The sequence below is a fragment of the Phascolarctos cinereus genome, unplaced genomic scaffold (genome assembly GCF_003287225.1).
Source record: "Phascolarctos cinereus isolate Bilbo 61053 unplaced genomic scaffold, phaCin_HiC Scaffold_5;HRSCAF=322, whole genome shotgun sequence".
Taxonomy (NCBI): domain Eukaryota; kingdom Metazoa; phylum Chordata; class Mammalia; order Diprotodontia; family Phascolarctidae; genus Phascolarctos; species Phascolarctos cinereus.
The window spans coordinates 32,569,891-32,591,451 of record NW_027555958.1 but is presented as its reverse complement, the minus strand read 5'-3'; the positions used below and the strand labels follow the sequence as shown (position 1 = coordinate 32,591,451).

General features: G+C 40.1%; 1 pseudogene; it reads right to left on the bottom strand.

Annotated features, from left to right (window-relative positions):
• Positions 1-2,268: 2,268 nt before the first annotated feature.
• Positions 2,269-3,014, bottom strand: LOC110192254 (neo-calmodulin pseudogene; annotated as a pseudogene).
• Between the last annotated feature and the right edge of the window lie 18,547 nt (positions 3,015-21,561).

Genomic DNA, 21,561 nt, shown 5'->3' with positions numbered 1-21,561 from the left:
GACTATTCCCTGAAAAGGCCACAGACATTTAGTCCTGCAGTCCAGAGTTGTGACCTGCCCCCCAACACAGTGATTTCTGTACGGATATGCCTCACTAATGGCACTCTCCCCTCCTGCCCACCTGCCACAGGCAGGACCTATGTCTGTGGGTGGACTGGTGTGTTTAGATTATTTGTTCTTGCCTTCTTTTGAGTGAATGTTGTGTTGTTATGGTCTTGTGTTTACCTTCTCATTTAGTAAATGTTTCACGATGAAGAGTGAATGATATCATTGTTACTGAGCTGTGTAAATGGGCAGCGTCCCAATGCAGATTTTGGAGAATAGACCTGTATTTCCCCATCAGCGGTTACCCCTGAGACCCTGAGAGTGAATTGTAGCAATGTGGCTGCCCATGGCTATTCCTCTCCCCCCTAAAGCCCCCCAGACCTGCTGTTTTGCATGTAGCTTAAGGTGAGTGAGCCAGCACACAGACAAGGGTGGGGGGGGGGGAATTGGGTGCCTACTTGCCTCGTGTGGCCGTGCCTGCATCACTGCAGAGGGCACCACAATCCTTCAAGTCACCCAGGGGGACAGCCTCATTGTCTCCTTTGGCTGCTTATTCTCACTTACATCCCACATTCAATCATTTCTATCTCTACAACATCTCTCATAGAAACCATTTTTTTTTCCATTCACACATCTACCCCACACCTAGTATATAACCTCATCACTTCTAATCTCCCTTCTTCCACTCTTCTTCCCAACAAACCTCAATGGCTCTCTATTGCCTCAAGGAATAAATATAAACTCCTCTTTTTGATCCTAAAAGCTCTTGACCACCTGACCCCTTCCTACCTTTCCAGTCTTCTTAAACTTTATTCCCCTCCTTGAACTCTGCAATCCAGTCATACTGGCCTACTTCTTGTTACACACACACACACACACACACACACACACACACACACACACACCCCATCTCCCATCTCTGCTTTTGCTTTAGCCAGCCCCCATGCCTGGAATGCACTCCCATCCCACCTCTGCTTCTTGGAATCCCTGGCTTCCTTCTAGACTCAAATCCTGTGCCACCTTCCTCATGAAACCTTTCCTGCTCCTACCAGCTGCTAGTGCCCTCCCTCCTAAACTACTCTATTCATTTGGTATATACTGTGCGTATGCTTGCCTGCTTAGATGTTGTCTCCTCCTTTAGACTATAAGCTCATTGAGGGCAGGGACTGTTTCACTTTTATTTTTCTATATCCATGACTTACTTTCATAAATGTTTGATGAGTGATTAAACCTCTGCTTGAATACTTCCAGTGATACGGAGCCTCCCTACCACATCTTCTCTACTCTAGTCTGTATCAACATAATAATCATCATCACAATAGCTAGCATTTATATAACACACTGAGTTTCTCAAAGTGCTTTTACACATGTTACCTCATTTGATCCTTACCAGACCCTATGAGGGATAGGTGCTATTATTATCCCCATTCTATAGAGAAGGAAACTATAGCTGGGGAGGATAATTGACCTGCCTAGAGTCCACATAGCTGAAGAAGTGTCTGAGACAGGATTTGAACTCAGGTCTTCCTGACTCCAAGGCTGGCCCTCTATCCTCTATGCTACCACCTAACTGGCTCCTACTTTACCACAAAAACTCATCTAAGGTGACGCTGATAGCCTACCAGGAGTGGGGAACATGCAGCCTGGAGGCTACATGTCGCCCTCTAGTTCCTCAAGTGCGGCCCTTTGATTGAATCCAAACTTCACAGAACAAATATCCTTAATAAAAGGATTTGTTCTGTAAAACTTGGACTCAGTCAAAAGGCCACACCCAAGGACCCAGAGGGCCACCCAAGAACCTCCAGGCTGTAGGTTCCCCACCCCTGGCCCTAATCTATTATTCATCCTGGGAAGAATCTCAAGGTCTTAGGGGTAACCTTGGTGTTGGGGCATACATGTCTATATTTCTATACTCACAGCTGTAGCTTCTAAATCCCCATTCGTGTGTCTCCCATCTACATAGATCAGTAACAATGACACTAGTAAGTCTTCATCCTGAAACTTTTCCTAAATGAGAAGGTAAACAGAAGGATGTCACCATATAGCATTTACTCCATATAAGTTTAGAGTGCAGAAGGGCTTTGATATATCCAGAGTAAGCCGCGTGTAACATGTTACTTGACCAATTTTCCAAAATAAAGTTTCTGGACAATAACAGAGAAGGAAAGAAAAACATGGAGGAATGAAGTTCTAATTCCTACACATGCATTGGGGGAGGTGGGATGGAATCTTTTACAGAGAAGTTACCAACAAAAAAAAGACAAACAAAGTTGCACAAGACAGGTCTTGTACAATGTCTTCACTTTTCTGTCATCATTTCAACAAATTGTACGTAGTTTACTTGGCCATCACCGTCTATATCGGCTTCCTTGATCATTTCTTCAACCTCTTCATCTGTTAGCTTCTCTCCAAAGTTTGTCATCACGTGGCGAAGTTCTCCTGCACTGATAAAACCATCACGATTCTTGTCAAACACACGGAATGCATCTTGAATGTCTTCTTTACTGTCTGTGTCTTTCATTTTTCTTTCCATCATATTCAGAAATTCTGAAAAGTCAATTGTGCCACTACCACTAGCATCAACTTCATTCATTATTTCCTGTAATTCAGCTTCTGTGGGGGTTTGCCCAAGTGACCTCATTATAGTTCCCAGTTCCTTTGTTGTTATATAACCATCTCCATCCTTGTCAAATAGTGAAAAAGCTTCTCTGAATTCTGCAATCTGCTCTTTGGTCAGTTTCTTAATAGGGTTGCTTGATTCACTAGAGGCCAGATTTTTATTAGCCACCTTCTTGTCTTTGGTCACGTTTTTAGCCCTGCTGCTAGATCTACTAGCGGTCAAGTTTGTATCATCCACCTTCTCTTTGGTCAGTTTTTTAGCCATGCTGCTAGATCTACTAGTGGCCAAGTTTTCATCAGTCCACCTCCACCCTCAGTGGCTGCACTGGGACTAACCCAAAACCTTTAGCAACTTAGCAACTGAGTGCTGGATTATGACATCTTAGACAATGACTTTAGTCTTTTGATCCTGTCAGACCTGGGATTTTAAAAACACACAACTGAAACTGAAATCCTCACTGACAACTACTCAAACACAGGTTTATAGATATTAAGTTGGAAAGGGTCTAGGTCCTTTAGGTCCTCAAGTGCAACCCTGTGACTGAATCCAAATTTCATAGAACAAATACCCTTAATAAAAGGGTTTGTTCTGTAAAAGTTGGACTCAGTCAAACGGCTGCACCTAAGGACCTAGAAGGCTACATGTGGCTTCGAGGCCACAGGTTCCCCACCCTGGTAAGAGATGATGCATTGCCACTCCCTCATTTTTACAGATAGGAAAACTGAGGCCTTGAGAGGTTAAGTGACCCATAGGAGGTCACATCTAGAGCTGAAAGGGACCTTAGGGTCCATCAAAGGTCCTAACTGTGAGCCTCCTCAAATTACAGATAAAGAAACAAGCTCAGAGAGGTTAGTGACTTGCCCATGATTGCATACTCAGTATCAGAGATTAGATTTGAACCCATGTCTTCATGACTCCACGTCTAACTATCTAGCCCCTACATCAGTAACCCCTATGGGATTCTAGGTGCCATTTCTCAATTTGAAAACATCTTTGGTCAAGATTGTCTTTATTCCACAAAAGGCATCATACTATGAAACTGGCAAATCTTTGCCAGAAAATACCCCTGAACCTAATACAGGAAACATGTATTTAATAAGAATTAAATCAGGGGGAACTATTTTTTAAATTAGGAATTACTTCTTAACAATCTGAGCATTTATTACCTACCACACTGTGCAAGGCTCTGGGGACACAAAGACAGAATCAAAAAGCATCCCTGCCCTCAAAGAGCTTACAACGTTCTTTTGCATGCTAATAATAGCACCTTTACATTAATCACCTTGAACCAAAATTGGCAACTTTTTTTTTAATCACAAGTGAGGACAGCTCAAGAATTATGGGGAGAAGGATGGGTCATTTGTTAGATCAAGGGTGATTGCTTAGAAGCCTTCATCTTATATGGGGCAAAAGCATCCCCACAGTTCAGTCTTTGCTAACAGGTTATTATTTATAGAAAGCCCACTAATCCCTAATATGGATTCCTACTCATTATTTTGCCATACGTGCCACGTTAGTAATCACTATGGTTCTAGAAAATGATGGTCACAATGTCTTCTGCACCCAGTTAGGTAATAAATATTTTTTTTTAATTTTATTAATTTATTTTGATTTATCAACAATCACTTCCATATGCTTTCGAGTTGAAAATTTTTCTCCCCCTTCCTCCCACCCACCCTCCCCAAGACAGCACACAATCTGATATAGGCTTTACATTTACATTCCTATTAAACATATTTTCACATTAGTGAAGTTGTAAGTAAAAATTAAAACCAATAGGAGGAACCATCAGAAAGATGAAACAAAACTCAACAGAAGGTAAAAATAAGTGAGAGCGATTTGACTTCCATAGTTCTTTCTTTGGATGTGGACAGCATTTTCCATCCCGAGGCCTCTGGAGATGACTTAGATCCTTGTAATGCTGAGAAGGGTTCAGTTTAACAATATTACTCATCACATAATGTAGCTGTTATTGTGTACAAAGTCCTCTTGGTTCTGCTCACTTGTAATAAATCTTCAAAGAGGGAGTTGGGTCTTAGATGGGTACCCTCTGTTGCCCCTTTTTGCCCCCTCATGTAGGCTCAATGATTGGCTATACTTGGTGAAATGACCAACAGTGAGGACTCCAAAGGACTACCTGTGACACATAACTCCCCCTCAATGCAGAGAGGTGATGGATCATCAGTGTGCAATGAGACATACGCTGTCCCACATAGGTGTTCGTTTGTTTTCCTTAAATATATTTGTAAATGTTTATTTAAATAATTTAGTGTATATGAGTTCAGCCTTATACTAATGTCATCCTGAACCAGTCCCCCCTCAGGATACCTAGCCCAAGGACTATAGAATGTGTGTGTATGTGTATGTGGGCATATGTATGCATATATGTACACATATATCATTTGCTAAATCAATGGTGACTGGTAAGAAGCATTCATCTTAGTTGGGGCAAAAACACCCATCATTACAATGTTACAAGATCCAGTGTAGAGGATAGTCATTGGGCAGTAACGTTGATGTGAATAAAAACCATCCATAAAACATGAATTTTAAAAGACAGTTGGTTTGGGAGCACACAGGAATCAGGATAGATGTCTCTTTGAGGGTGTCACTCTAGCATGACCCATTCTTTCTCTTGGCCTCAACAGCCACACTGAGGGAAGTGGGGGAGGGGGTGGGGAAGTCAGACAAAATGAGCCTTTGTTTCCCAGGGACCTCTGGTTGGTATTTCACAAATAACTCAAACTGTCAGTTATAGTATTTGTCCCTTTTAAGAGAGGGATCCCTGGGGATCAGGCCTCCTCATCAGTGGCCAACATGTGACCACCCTGACTCGTGCCTGGCATCTGCTGGGACCTACCTTCCGGGGTCTAATTCAGCTAAATCTGACTGTAAACCCAATTTGTTACATTCTCCTGCCAACTTGCTAAGTACCTAGGAACTGGCTGATATTTCTCATTTCAGTAATGATGACCAAGCTTTGCCTTTTCATCTTTATAAACCTTTATGAAAATGATGAAGCAATCCATTAACAAACCTTTTTTCAGCACGTGCTATGTTTTAGGCACTCTGCTAGGTGCTGAGGATACAAAAAAGGAAGTGAGAACCCCTGCCTTCAAGATGCTTCTATTCTATCAGGGTAGAAAACATGTATGTATATAGTACCATACGGGCATATCTCAGAGATATTGAGGGTTCCGTTCCAGGCCATGGTAATAAAGCAAACAGTCACGCAAAGTTTTTGGTTTCCCAATGTATACAAAAGTTTTGTTTATGCTACACTGGTAGTCCATCAAGTGTGAACTAATATTATGTCTAAAACAATTATGTAAATTGCCCAGATTAACGGGAGAGGAAGGAAAATTCTTCAATAGCCCCATCTCCAAAAAAGAAAGCGACCAAGCCATTGATGAGCTCCCTAGGAAAAAAGCTCCAGGGCCAGATGGACTTACACGCGAATTCTATCAAACATTTAAAGAACAATGAATTCCAACACTATACAGACTATTTGGGAAAAGAGGTGAAGAAGGAGTCTTACCAAATTCTTCTTATGATACAAATACGGTGCTGATACCTAAACCAGGAAGAGTCAAAACAGAGAAAGAAAATTATAGACCGATTTCTCTAATGAATATAGATGCAAAAATTTTAAACAAAATACTAGCAAGTAGATTGCAGCAACTTATCACAAGAATAATACACTATGACCAGGTAGGATTTATACCAGGAATGCAGGGTGGGTTCAGTATTAGGAAAACTATCAGCATCATTGAGCATATCAACACCAAAACCAACAGAAACCACATGATCATCCCAATAGATGCAGAAAAAGCTTTTGATAAAATACAACACCCATTCCTATTAAAAACACTAGAAAGCATAGGTATAAGTGGAGTCTTCCTTAAAATAATAAATAGCATCTATCTAAAACCTTCAGCAAGCGTTATATGTAATGGGACAGGCTAGAAGCATTTCCAATAAGATCAGGGGTGAAACAAGGATGTCTACTATCACCCCTGTTATTCAATACTGTACTGGAAATGTTAGCTTTAGCAATAAGAGAAGAAAAAGAAATTGAAGGCATTAGAATAGGCAAAGAAGAAACAAAGCTATCACTCTTTGCAGATGACATGATGATATACTTAGAGAATCCTAGAGAATCAAGTAAAAAACTACTTGAAATAATAAACAACTTTAGCAAAGTTGCAGGCTATAAAATAAACCCACATAAATCATCAGCATTTCTATATATTACCAACAAAGCCCAACAGCAAGAGATAGAAAGAGAAATCCCATTTAAACTTACTGTAGACATTATAAAATATTTAGGAGTCTACCTCCCAAAACAAACCCAGGAACTCTATGAACACAATTACAAAACACTTTTCACACAAATAAAATCAGATCTAAATAATTGGAAAAACATCAGTTGCTCATGGGTAGGCCAAGCTAATATAATAAAAATGACAATCCTACCTAAGCTAATTTACTTATTCAGTGCCATACCAATCAAACTACCAAAAAAATTTTATAGAGTTAGAAAAAAAATAACAAGATTCATTTGGAAAAACAAAAGGTCCAGAATATCAAAGGAACTAATGAAAAGAAATGCAGGGGAAGGTGGCCTAGCAATTCCAGATCTTAAATTGTATTATAAAGCAGCAATCATCAAAACTGCTTGGTACTGGCTAAGAAATAGGGAGGTGGATCAGTGGAATAGGTTAAATATGCAAGACACAGTAGTCAATGACTATAGTAATCTATTATTTGATAAACCCAAAGACCCCAGCTTCTGGGATAAGAACCCACTCTTTGAAAAAAACTGCTGGGAAAACTGGAAAAGAGTATGGCAGAAACTAGGCATAGACCCAAATCTCACACCATATACCAAAATAAAGTCAAAATGGGTTCAGACTTAGATATAAAGGCTGATACCATAAGTAAACTGGGAGAACAAGGAATAGTTTACCTATCAGATCTATGGAGAACAGAAGAATTCATGACCAAACAGGAGATAGAGAACATTATGAAAAGCAAAATGGATATTTTGATTACATTAAATTGAAAAGTTTTTGCACAAACAAAGCCAATGCAACTAAGATTAGAAGGAAGGTAGAAAATTGGGAAAGAATTTTTACAACCAGTCTCTCTGATAAAGGCCTCATTTCTAAAATATATAGAGAATTAAGACAAATTTATAAGAATACAAGCCATTCCCCAACTGATAAATGGTCAAAGGATATGAACAGACAGTTCTCAGATGAAGAAATTAAAGCCATCTATGGTCATATGAAAAAATGCTCTAAATCGTTATTGATTAGAGAAATGCAAATCAAAACAACTCTGAGGTACCACATCACACCTATCAGATTGGGCCAACATGACAAAACAGGAAAATGATAAATGTTGGAGAGAGGATGTGGGAAAATTGGAACACTAATACATTGTTGGTGGAGTTGTGAAATGATCCAACCATTTTGGAGAACAATTTGGAACTATGCCCAAAGGGCTACAAAAATGTGCATACCCTTTGATCCAGCAATAGCACTTCTAGGGCTATATCCCAAAGAGATCAAACAAATGGGAAAAGGACCCACATGTACAAAAATATTCATAGCAGCTCTTTTTGTGGTGGCAAAGAATTGGAAATTGAGAGGATGCCCATCAATTGGGGAATGGCTGAGCAAGTTGGTATATGAATGTAATGGAATACTATTGTGCTATAAGAAATGATGAACAGGCTGACTTCAGAAAAACCTGAAAAGACCTATATGGTGTGATGCTGAGTGAAGTGAGCAGAACCAAGAGGACTTTGTACACAATAACAGCCACATTATGCGATGAGTAATATTGTTAAACTGAACCCTTCTCAGCATTACAAGGATCTAAGACATCTCTAGAGGCCTCGGGATGGAAAGTGCTGTCCACATCCAAAGAAAGAACTATGGAAGTCGAATCGCTATCACTTATTTTTACTTTCTGTTGAGTTTTGTTTCCTCTTTTTGATGGTTCCTCCTATTGGTTTTAATTTTTACTTACAACTTCACTAATGTGAAAATATGTTTAATGGGTATTTAAATGTAAAGCCTATGTCAGATTGCGCGCCGTCTTGGGGAGGGTGGGAGGGGAAGGGAGAAAAATTTTAAACTCAAAAGCATATGGACAAAAAAATTTTCTTAATTAAAAAAAAAACAACTATGCATATACCTTAATTAAAAAATACTTTATTGTTAAAAATTGCTAACCATCATCTGAGCCATCACTGGAAGTCATAATCTTTTTGCTGGTGGAGGGTCTTGCCTCGATGTTGATGGCTGCTGACTGATCAGGGTGGTGGTTGCTGAAGGCTGGGATGGCTGTGGCAATTTCTTAAAATTAGACAACAATGAAGTTTGTCACATCGATTGACTCTTCCTTTCACTTGAACACTTAGAGGCCATTATAGAGTCATTAGTTGGCCTGCTGTGTCTCAGGGAATAGGGAGGCCCACCGAGAAGGAGAAAGATGGAGAGAAAGGGAATGACAGGGTGGTGGAGCAGTCAGAACACACTACATTTATTGATTAAGTCTAAAGTCTTATATGGGTGTGGTTCTTGGTGCTCGAAAACAATTACAATAGTAACATTAAAGATTGCTCATCACAGATCACCATAATAACAGACGCAAAATTAATGAACAAGTTTGAAATATTGTGAGACTCGCCAAAGTGTGACAGACAAGATGTGAACATATGCTGTTGGAAAACTGGTACTGATAGACTTGCTCAAGGCAGAGTTGCCGCAAGCCTTCAATCTGTAAAAATCACAACGTCTTCAAATTCAATAAAGCGCAATAAAACAAGATATGCCTGAACATCCAAAATAGATAAAAGGTGATGGAAGTAGGATACTAGCAGTTCAAGCAATAATGTCCATTTTCCCATAATTCCTCCAACATTGACTATTGCCTATTTTTGTCATCTTTGCCAATTTGCTGGGTACGAGGTAAAAGCATTGTTTTGACATGCATCTAGCTTGTTATTTTTCATCTGGAGCATTCTTTCTCATGGTTGTTCATAGTCTGCAATTCTTCTGAGAGCATTTTGTCTCCTTTGGATACTTTGCCATTGGGAAATTACTTTCAGTCTTGTAGGTTGCTGTTAGTTATTGAGCTATCTTGGCTATCAAACCCTTATCAGGTATTTGATACAAATTTTCCCCCAACTGATTGCTTCTCTTTTTTTTTTATCCTTTATGCATAACTTTTATTTGTGCAAAAGCTTTTCAATTTCATATCACAGGCTTTTATCTTTTGCAATTGCCTCTCTACCTTGTTTGGTGAGGAATCGTCTTCTACTTATAGTTGTAAGAAGCATATAATCTGCTTTTCTTCTAATTTTTTGTTGTGATCCTTAATATTCAAGTGGCTTATCCATTTTGAATTAATTGTGGGATTTGGTTGTAAGCATTTGATCAAAACCTAATTTCTGCCATGTTGTTTCCCAGTTTCTTCAGCAGTTCTTATCAAATAGGGAGTTCTTTCCTGAGTAATTTATATTTTGAGGATGTATCAAATACTAGGTTACTGAGTTCAGATTTCCCTCACACACCCACCTGCCCATTCTTCCTTGTCTAGTTGTCTCTGAAGAACTTTGGAATTGATTGCATGACATGGGAAATGCTGGCAAAGGACCACCCAGCATGGTGTGCTCACATGCAAGAAGATGCTGTGCTCTATGAGTGAAGCAGAATTGAAGAAGCTCAAAAGAAACTTGAGATGCACAAATTTAGAGACATCTCCACTCCACGTGTTCATTCGGACTATTTGTGCCCAACCTGTGGCGGAATCTTCCAAGCTTCTATTGGTCTGGTCAGCCACAGTTGGACACCCTGTAACTTGACTCTAACATAGTCACTTTCACTTTGGTCCTCTGCAAGAGCACAGGACAATAACCGGTCAACCATCGATCTACTTCTATGTTTTATAACCAGTGGCAAAGGCTCTTGTTGATCACTACTTTATACTGTAGTTTGAGGTCTGGAAGTGCTATTCCTTCTTCACTCCTACCTTTCTTGATTACTTCTTAGCAATTCTAGTTCTTTCATTCCTCCAAATGAATTTTGTTATTTTCCTTTTTCTTTTTTGGACAGGTGCAGTAAATCTTTTTAATTTTTATGTTATTTTTTTAAATTTAAAAAATTTATTTTTAGTTTTCGACGTTCACTTTCATAATATGTTGAGTTTTAAATTTTCTTTCTCTTCCTATCCTTCCCCCTCTCCAAGATGGAATGCAATCTGATATAGTCTCTACTTATACAGCCATAGTAAACATATTTTCACATTATTCATTTCGTAAAGAAGAATTAGAATCAACAGGCAGAACCGAGAGAAAAAAGAAACAAAATAAAGAAACAACAATAAAAAAAAGAGCAAATAGTATGTTTTGATCCACATTCAAATACTATAGTCCTTTCTCTGGATGTGGACTATTTTTCTAATTCTGCAAAATATTCTTTTGGTAGTGTGATTCCCAGAAAAATTTCTGAGACTATAAGATGGATGAGTTACCAGAGAGAGCTCCCTACCTGTGCAGGTGAAATCATTGGTCGCCTACCTCCCTTACTACTCCTCCTCCCCCACACCCTCAAAAAAAAGGCAGAGGGAGGAAACAAACGTAAACTTTTGTAGACAAATGTATTCTTTTGTGAAGGTTGCTGGTATTTTTACATTCCCTGAAATATTTTCTAAATAACATGAGCTCCTCAAAGCCAACAAATTAGGCAATGCCTTGGAGTACGGATGCTAATATATTCTATTCCACTGAGATTCTTCATTGTTTCATATGCTGTGATGTGGCATTCTAACAGAAAAATTGTGTATCCTCCTTCCTGTTCTGGGAATGCAAGCTTAGCAAATCACTGCTGTGTTAACTTGTAACACTTTTTAGCATATCATAGTTGGGACTAACACGCATTGGACGACTGACGATCTGGTGGGGTATGTTGAGGACAAAAGAACAAAGAACAAAATTTCTACTGTGCTAGCTTGAGGCCTGCTTTCCATATAACTCAGAATTCTGCTGCAGTGTTATGGGAAGGGAGGCTAATTCTTCTTGACATCAACCTCAGAGGTTAGGATTGATGCCCTCTCCCCACCATCCCCCATCAGCTCAAGCATCACTTGCTCTGTGAGAACCTTCCTGAGTCCTTCTAGCTGCTAGTACTTATAACTCCAAATTATCTGATATTAAATTTGTATTTGTTTATATATAGATTTGCATGTATTATATATATGGATGGATTATGTGTATGAATTTGTAATATGTGTATTAATTTTGTGTACACTTACATTTGTAGTTTGTAAGGGACAATCTCCCTCACTACTATCTCTCAAAATAGTCCATTCCACGTTAAGGCAGTCAGTCAGTCATCAACAAGCACTTATTAGGCACTTACTATATACCAGGCAGTGGGTATACAAATATAAGCAAGAAAAGAAACAATCCTTGCCCTCAAGGAGCTTACATTCTAATGGGAAAACAGTATCTAAGGGGAAGTTGAAAAGGTAGTGAGGAGAGAAGGTACCCAACCCAGGACATGATAGAGAAGTTTAGAGGAGGGCATCCTGATGGAAATGAAGAGATGGCTGGCCTTGATGACATCCTTAAATGGCGGTTCTGGGAGGAGCCTTCCCAATCAGAGGAAGGGACCTCAATGGCAGAAGGTACTTCCAAGGTGTGAGTCCCAGGGCTGAAGTGATCCTCCGGGATGAAAAGGCTTGTGGAAGCTCTAGAGTTTTAGACAATTTCTCTACATTATATTAAACCTACCTTTCTCCAACTTCCTCCCACAATTCCTCATCCTACTATCTGGGACTAAGTGAAAACAGTGACTAAATATTCCCTGAGTGTTCCCTTCTGCAGGCTAAATACCTGCCATATCCTTCAAGAGATTCCCTCATATGGCATGGCCGAAGCATTTTGGTCACTTTCCTTTGGACATGTTCCAGTTTGTCAATGTCCTTCCAAAAAGGTAGCATTCAGAAGGCAACCCAATATTCCAGAAACGGTCTGACTATGGTTTGGGAGAGTAGGACTGTTACCACCTGTGCTTCAGACTCTATGCAATCCTAAGATCATTTCTAATTTCTTACCTGCCATGACACATTCTCAATTAATCAGGTTTGGCCTGAGCAAGAAAGAGGATGACCTCTTATGGGCATCCTCAACAGGGAAGCTGAAGCAAAACTTTTACCCCTCTTGTACTTTGGGATGAAATAGTTAACCTAAGGTCATGGTTCCCTATCAAGCCAATGATCTATGGCCCTTTGTTGTCCATTCATGAGTTACAGCAGAGGCATCATACACACAGAACATCGTCCAGAAAGACTAGGTAGGAACCATATTTTAAAATGTAAGTAGGAAATACCTAACAAAATAAAAATGCAAATTATTTGGAGTCCACGGGAATCCTTGAGTAAGGTTTAGCGGTTCCCTCTATTTGAGGCTGGCACCATGGACTTAAAGAAAAACAGATTCCTGTGGTCAAAGATTATCTTCATGGGGACCTGCTTAAGGATCTTACTGGGTGATTGGTGCACACTGCTTGTGTCCCAGCCTGCCCTTCTGCCTCAATATTGTCCATTAAGTTGCTATCAGTGAAAACCTCATCCTAAACCCTCTAACTAAACTGAAATACCCAGCAGAGCTTAGGGCAAAATTCCCATCACAGATTAGCTCCCATGGTGACCTAGAAAGGCTGGGTCATGCCCTGATTTGCTGTTATAACCCACAAACAGAAAAAAACAGAACAGGATCCCACTGAGATCCTCATTGCTTCCCAACAAAGAATCAGAGATTTAGAGCTAAAAAGGGCCTTGAGTCCAACTTCTTCATTTTATAAATGAGGACGCTGAGGCTGAGAAAAGTAAATGACCACAGTTAGTAAGTGTCTGAGGCTGGATTTAAACTCAGGTCTTCGAGTCCAGGTCCAGCACTATCCACTAGGCCTTTTCATTGTCTTTAGTGGAGGAAAATGACTGTCCTTGGCTTGCAAATTTCCCTCCTCTTTCTTTCCTGTCACTGAAATTATGGCATCTATCCCTTGTGTCCTAACTTAAGGATTGCTTTCCCTTCTGTTGCACTTGTATTACCCCTGTACTTTCTGTCTTAGTTAAATATCCAGTTTCTTAGCTGTGCTAAGCACACTGAAGCAGGCTTATACCCACTGTGGCTTTCATCTGGTGGATGCTGTGAGTTTCTACTTGCTCCCCTCCAAAGAAAGATTGACTTCCTTTGCCCTATGCGAGCTACAAAACCCTTTCCCTCTCCAGACTTCTATGAAGCTCTCATTCCCAGTTAAGTCAGGTTTTGAGACCATAGTAATGTCATATTGGGTTAGAACAATTGTCCATATAACCCAATTTCCTGTCACTGGTGTCACTGGGCATTTTGTGGTAAGCAAGGCATGATGGTTGTCCCATATGGTATGGCCAAAAAAAAGTATATATGCAGAGGTAGAAAGGTGCAAAGAGAGGAAATAAGCTGATGGGTGCCTGGGGCTACCTCTGAAACTTGAGTCTTCCTGACTTCAGGAGGTACCACCAAGCACCCCTAATTTTTCTTAGCAACTAATAATAGAACTATCGTCTGCAAATATATCTAAACCCTATGTGATTCTATGAAGATTTTCATTCTCTAAGGATAAGTTTTTAAGTTGGTTAACCATTATCAAAATGTAACATTTTCTTACCTGTGTTCTAACACTATCTTGTGGTCAACCGACCTTGCATGAGGTGAGAGGCAAGACTCTGTTGATATTACTGTATGTTCCATTTCAGTTTTGCAGCAGTTATGTGTGTATACAATTTGTGGGATCCAGGCCCCTGCCAGGATGGCTCAAGGACTGACTCAAACAAGATTCATTACTTTCTAGTCAAGGCCTACGATTTCATTAGTGTAAGGCACTTCTAAGGGAGGAAACACCTTCCAATAAACAGTATAGATCAGCAACTAGTCTGCAATTTAAAGTCTTAGAAAACTGCCTGAGACCTTGAAAGAGTAGATGATTTGCCCAGGGTATGTGGATAGGTAGGATTTGAAACCAAGTTTCCTGATGCCAAGGTCAGCTCCCCATCTACCAGTTCCCAGAGTCCACTATTGACTCTGATGTTAACTCTTTATCTACTATAGCCCCTGGAGAGAAGGAGCACTGGGGCTGGAGTCAGAGGATTTGGGTCCTCATCCTGCCTCCAACATGTTTGTAAGACCTTGAGCAAGTCACTTAACCATGCCATTTGGCCTCTGTTTCCTCATCTGTAAAAGAAAGGGATTAGGTTACATGGCCTCTGAGTTCTCTTATACCTTAAAAATAAATAAGTAGTTGGAACCAATAACTGAGAGCAAGGAAAATTTTCCACTATCTTTTGGCCCTAAGGTATAGCTGTCAACTCACCTCAGCCAATGAGGAGGGAGCTAAAGGAAGTCGCAGAACCGTCTGGGGTAGTTGGTAAAAAATAGAATTTCACCAACAAGGATAGGGCCAGCCAAAAGACTTTGCTTCAAGAAAATCAATCATGGAGAAGGTGTGGAGCTCAAGCAGAAGATAACTTGGGAGCCAGAGAGGGAGGAGTTTCTGTCATCTGAGACCCAGAATAGGAGGAGGAACAGGAACCTCCCCAGATCCAGGGGCAACAGGCAAAGGAGGGAATTCAAGTCACCTAGCCCAGATGAATCACATCCCCTGGAACTGGGAAACTGACAGACAGGACTGTTAAACCACCATCAACAGTCTCTGAAAGATCATGACTAATGGAAGATGAACTCCAGGACTGGAAAAGGGCAGATATTCATCCAAAAAGGGAAGGAAATGGAAACATTAGGCCGTAAAACAATGAGCTTGACTTTGATTCCTGGAAAAGTCATTAAACAGATCATTAAAGGTATAGTTAATGAATATCTAAAAGAAGAGACAGTGACTACAAAGACCCAACCTCCTGTCTTTTCTTTCTCTTTCCTCTTTCTTCTTTCCTTCCTTCTTTCTTTATTTTTCCGGATAGGATTAGCAGACAAATACATCAGGACAATGATATAGATAGCGTTTACCTAGATTTTCACAAACATTTATGGCCAATTTCCCATGAAAGTGATGAAGAGATGTGGGCTAGACACAGCAGTGTGCAGGAACTACCTTGTAAAGGCTTACAAAGGCTGGTTGTTAAATTTTCAGGGTGAGCATTTACACCTCAGAAAGCAACAAATGCTACAGATCAGGGCTTGACTTACTATTCTGATGGTTGAGACTTAAGAAAACAATGGCAAAAATGTTAATAAGGCAGATTAAATTTAAAAGTGTGTCATGACTATATTTGCTTTTTTTTTAGAGATGTGGTTATTAAACATTTACCAACATACTCCTGGCTAGACAGTAGTCCAATTAAATGGATTTGGATGGAGTAGAATGTCCAGACCCAAAGAGTAATGTTAATGGTTTGATGAATTTGGGGAAATGGCTTCAGTGGAGTGTCCCAGGATCTGTGCTTGACTCAGATCCATTTGAATTAATAACTTGGATAATGAGAAGCAATGAGCATTCACATAGCAACTAAGTCTGTGTCAGGAACGGTATAAATATTATTTATTAATCCTTACAATAATGGGGAGTGGGTGCCATTATTGTCCCTATTTTACAGTTGAGGAAACTGAGGCAACACAAGGTTAAGTGATTTGCCCAGGGTCACATAGCTGGTGTCTGAGGCCATATTTAAACTCAGGATTTTCTGCCAGGCCCAGCATTCTATTAATTTCTACCTGGCACCCCCAAAGGCATAGGTGGTAGTTTTTAAAAACCGAATTTGCAAATGACACTAGGGAAAGCTAACACAACGATGACAGTCAGTATACAAAAAGACTTTGCTTGATAAACTAGAACATTGGTCTGAATCTGTTCAGATGAAATTTAACAGGTTTAAGTATAAAGACTTGCATTTGGATTTTAAAAATCAATTTCGGGGCAGCTAGGTGGCGCAGTGCATAGAGCACTGGCCCTGAAGTGAGGAAGACCTAAGTTCAAATCCAGCCTCAGACCAAACACTGGACACTAGCTGTGTGACTCTGGGCGAGTCACTTAACCCCAATTGCCTAAAAAGAAAAAAGAAAAAAAAGAAAAATCAATTTCACAATTCCACAAAAAGAAGTGGGCAGTTTGTCTGAACAATATCTGTGGGGTTTAGAGAACCTCAGGCTTTAAGAGCCAACAGAATGAAGAGAAAAGTGTGATCTTAGGCCACAGTAAGAGGGGCATAGCTCACAGGCAAGGGTCTACTTATAAATGTTTAACAATCAGCTTTCTAGAAAAAAAGTATGTCCAACACACTTTCAAATTAATCTGTAGTATTAACATTTTCCCATCACTTTCTTAAGTCAAGACAATCAGTAAAACAATAAATCAAGCCCTAATTTTTAGCCTTTTCTGGTTTCCAAGGTGTAAATGCTCACACTAAAAATTTAGCAATCAGCTCTCCAGAGCTATGGGGATCGGCCATTACTTTACAGAAGTAAGGAAGCCACAGTTCCTCTGTGCCCCGCCACGGTCAGTGAGTCTGTGAGCTATTTTATGGAATGACAGAATTAGGCGATTTATAACAGTGCCTTCCCTAGGCTGACATTCCCATTTCCCTAATTGAGAGCTAAGAGGACAGATTCCCTTTAACCTTACCAGACTAATTTCCGAAAGTCACTCATTGAGTCAATAAGTATTTCTGGGGTCCTTACTGTGTGCTAAGCACTAGTAGAGACAAAGAAAAGAGGGAGAAAGGATCTGACATGAGGGCCAAGACCTGGCCAAATGAATGAAAAAGCAGTTATTGGCATTTTGTTCTCGTCTAGTTGCTCTTCTGTTGTGTCCGACTCTTCATGACCCCATTTGGGGTTTTCTTGGCAAAGATACTGAAGTACTTTGCCATTTCCTTCTCCGGCTTATTTTACAGCTAAGGAAACTGAGGCAAACAGGGTAAAGTGACTTGCTCAGGATCAGACAGCTGGAAAGTACCTGAGGCTAGATTTGAACTCAGGTCTTCCTGACCTCAGGCTTGGCACAAAATCCACTGTGCCACCTAGCTGCCCCTTATTAGGCCCTTATTATGAGTCAAAAACTAATGTTAAGCACTGGGGATATGAACGGGAAAAGAAAAATGGTCTCTGATCACACTCTAATTGAGATAGACAACACACATATGAGAAGGCAGCAGCAGGGAAGATGGTAAGTCCCTGGATCCCAGAAGGACCAGAGCCAGGAGGGAGTCAAGAAAGAACAGCTTGCCTCTGCATAATTATTGCATAGGGCCAGGATTAACCCATGAGAAACTTGCTAACCTGTAACCTTTCATTCCTTTCCAAAATCAGTTCTCATTCCTTTATTCCTCTGAGGCCTATTTTCTATTTATTTATTTATTTATTTATTTATTTTGTTCTTTGGTGAGGTGATTGGGGTTAAGTGACTTGTTCAGAGTCACACAGCTAGTGAGTGTTATGTGTCTGAGGCTGGATCTGAACTCAGGTCCTCCTGACTCCACTGCTGGTGCTCTACCCACTGCACCACCTAGCTGCCCCATGAGAACTCTTCCAGCTCTAAACTTCTTTGAATTCCCTCACCCAAAGGCACAGAAGATAAGAAAGGCCATATTGGATCAGAACAATGACTCATATTGCCTAGGTAACAGCGGATATTCTGGGGGGGGCATTCATCCTCCTCAACTGAAATAGCAATCAATACATCTTTAATTAAGCACCTACTATGTGTCAGGCACTGTGCTAAGTGCTGGGGATACAAAAAGAGGCAGAAGAGAGTGTCTGCCCTCAAGAAGTTCACCAGCCAATGGGGAGCTTGGGAACCCCTGATCTAAGAGAAAGGCACGCTTTTTACAGAGACCAAAGGTAGAGGGGAAGATAAATAAAACCCAAGTTCTCACTCAGGTAGAGATCTGGACCCAAGGTTTTATTTTCTATTTCTTGAACAAGCTTCTGAAGCCCAAACATTTATCATCTGGTGGCCAGACTTTTAGCGATAAGCCTCTGAAGTGATAACACACACAGAGGCTATTGTCTTTACCAGAGCTAGACCTATCCCGAGTTGTGTTCCACTGGGCATATCTGCATACCCTTTCCTCATAGTGGTGGTAAAACTTACACACGAAAATTGAGCATTGGGTAACCCCAGAAAAATGAAGTGGGGAGGGAGAAGAATAACCATTAGAGGGCACCAGAGAGCCAGAACCAGGGCTTGAAGGAAATGAAGCCCGGTATCTAGAAAGCAAGGGACTGCAGGAAAATGACCAGAGCTCCACCCTTCTCCAAGTACTGGCCCAAGGCACTACATACTTTTCACCATTCTGAGACCTGCTCGCTGAGCCTAAGTATTCTAGAACTGGGTGCCTTTGGCCATGCTGGCTTCCTGGGACCTATACCTCTGGGACTAGAAGGCTGAATGGTCTCCTTCATCTCTTCCTCCCTCCTGTGGCTTCCTTCTTCCACTCCCCACAAATTCTTTCAAAATAAAAGTTAAGGAAAACTCTAAGCCTTGGGCATCTGTCCTGCAGGTCAATCCCCTGCTCCAAGTTTCTTTATCCCATGGGCATGGCCAAGGGCAATTACACATATGTTGTTTCTGTTCAGCCATTTCAGCCATATCCAACTGTCCATAACCCCTTTGGGCTTTCTTGGCAAAGAGACTGCAGCAGTTTGCCATTTCCTTCTCCAACTCATTTTACAGATGAGGAAACTGAGGCAAACAGGGTGAAGTGACTTGTCCAGGATCACACAGCTAGTAAGTGTCTGAGGCTGGCTTTTTGGGGTTTTTTTTAAAGATATCATCCCATCATATTCAACTCACATCAAAAAAAAAAATTAAGGAGAAAGAGAAATGAACTGAGAGAAAAGGGGAAGGGGAGAGGTAGAATTGCTGGGGATGGGACCTGAACAGGAAAAGACTATGTCTTTGGGATCTGGACCCCAAAAAGGAAAAGGCCCTGAACTTTCCCACAAATTTCAGCATCTCAGATCCCTGGTGTTAGCCTGAGGCATCTGGCCCATCCCAGTCCACCTGGATTACTTAAATAGTTTACTTGACACTACTTAATCCCATCCCAGCCCTTTTCTCTGTTCACCTTAGGCTATTAGCACCTTAGGCTATTTGCCATTCCTTGATCCCACCCAGATTTTCTCACAGTCTTTTTCTGTATAAAAGTACCAGTCCTCATGAAATGCATAGATTCTTAGAATCCCATTGATTCTATAGGCAACACAATAAACATTGTCTTGGACTGAATAATAAGGTGACACAATAAACATTGTCTTGGACTGAAAGAAGGCTTAAGTGGTCAAATTCTTTCAAGGCAGACTCCCACCCTGTACCTTTGCATTTCAGGGTTCCTAGCACCCCTAGACCACATCAGAATGGGATAGATTATTGCACATAAAAGAGGCAATAAAGATCTTTTATAATGGAAGAGAAAATGGGGGAGATGGAAGGGAGCACTTGAACCTTACTCTCATCAGAATTGGCTCAAAGAGGGAATAAGATACACAGAAAGTTAGGTACAGAAATATATCTTATCTTACAGGGAAATAGGAGGGGAAGGGGACAAGAAAGGGGAGAGTGATAATAGAAGTGAGGGAGGAAGGATAGGGTATGATGGTAGGAGCAAAATACTTTTGAGAATGGACGGGGTGAAAGGAGAGAGAGAGAAAGAGAGAGAGAGAATTAGATAAACAGGGATAAAAATAGGATATAAGGAAATACACAGTAATCTTAACTGTGAAAAAAAATTTACAGCAAATTTCTCTGATAAAGACCTCATTTCTCAAATATGTAGAAATCAGAGTCAAGTTTACAAAAATAAGAGTCATTCCCCAACTGATAAATGGTCAAAGGATATAAACAGGCAGTTTTCAGACAAAGTAATCAAAGCTATCTATAGTTATATGAAAAAATGCTATAAATCACTATTGATTAGAGAAATGCAAATTAAAACAACTCCAAGCTACCACCCCACATGTATCAAATTGGCTAATATGATGGAAAAGAAAAATGAGAAATGTTGGAGGGCATGTGGGAAAACTGAGACATCAATGTATTGTTGATGGAGTTGTGAACTGATTCAACTATTCTGGACAGCAATTTGGAAAAATGCCCAAAGGGCAATAAAACTATGCATACATTTTGACCCAGCAATAGTACTACTTGGTCTGTATCCCAAAATAGATAAAATACAAAAAGGAAAAGAATCTACATGTACAAAAATATTTATAGCAGCTCTTTTATTGGTGGCAAAGAATAGGAAATTGAAGGGATATCGATCAATTGGGGAATGGAACAAGTTGTAGTATATGATTGTGATGAAATACTATTATACTATAAGAAATGATGAAGAGGATGCTCTCAGAAAAACCTGGACTTACATGAACTGATACAAAGTGAAATGAGTAGAACCAGCAATACATTGTACACAGTAACAACAACATTGTATGATTATCAAATATGATAAACTTAGCTCTTTTTCATAATACAATAATCCAAGACAATTCCAAAGGACTTATGATGAAAAATACCATCCATTTCCAGAGAAAGAACTGGTGGAGATTGAATGCAAATTGAAGCATACTTTTTAAAAATCTTTATTTTTCTTGGGAGTTGTTTTTTTTTTCGGGGGGGGGTCTGTGTTTTCTTTCACAATATGACTAATTTGGAAATATATTTTGCATCACTGTATATGTATAACCTATATTAAATTGCTTGCCATTTCAGGGAGGGAAGGGAAAAGAAGAAGGAAGGGAGACAATTTGGAACTCAAAATTTTAAAAAAGAATGTCAAAAAAATTGTTTTTACATGTAAGTGGGGAAAAATAAAATATTAAATAAATA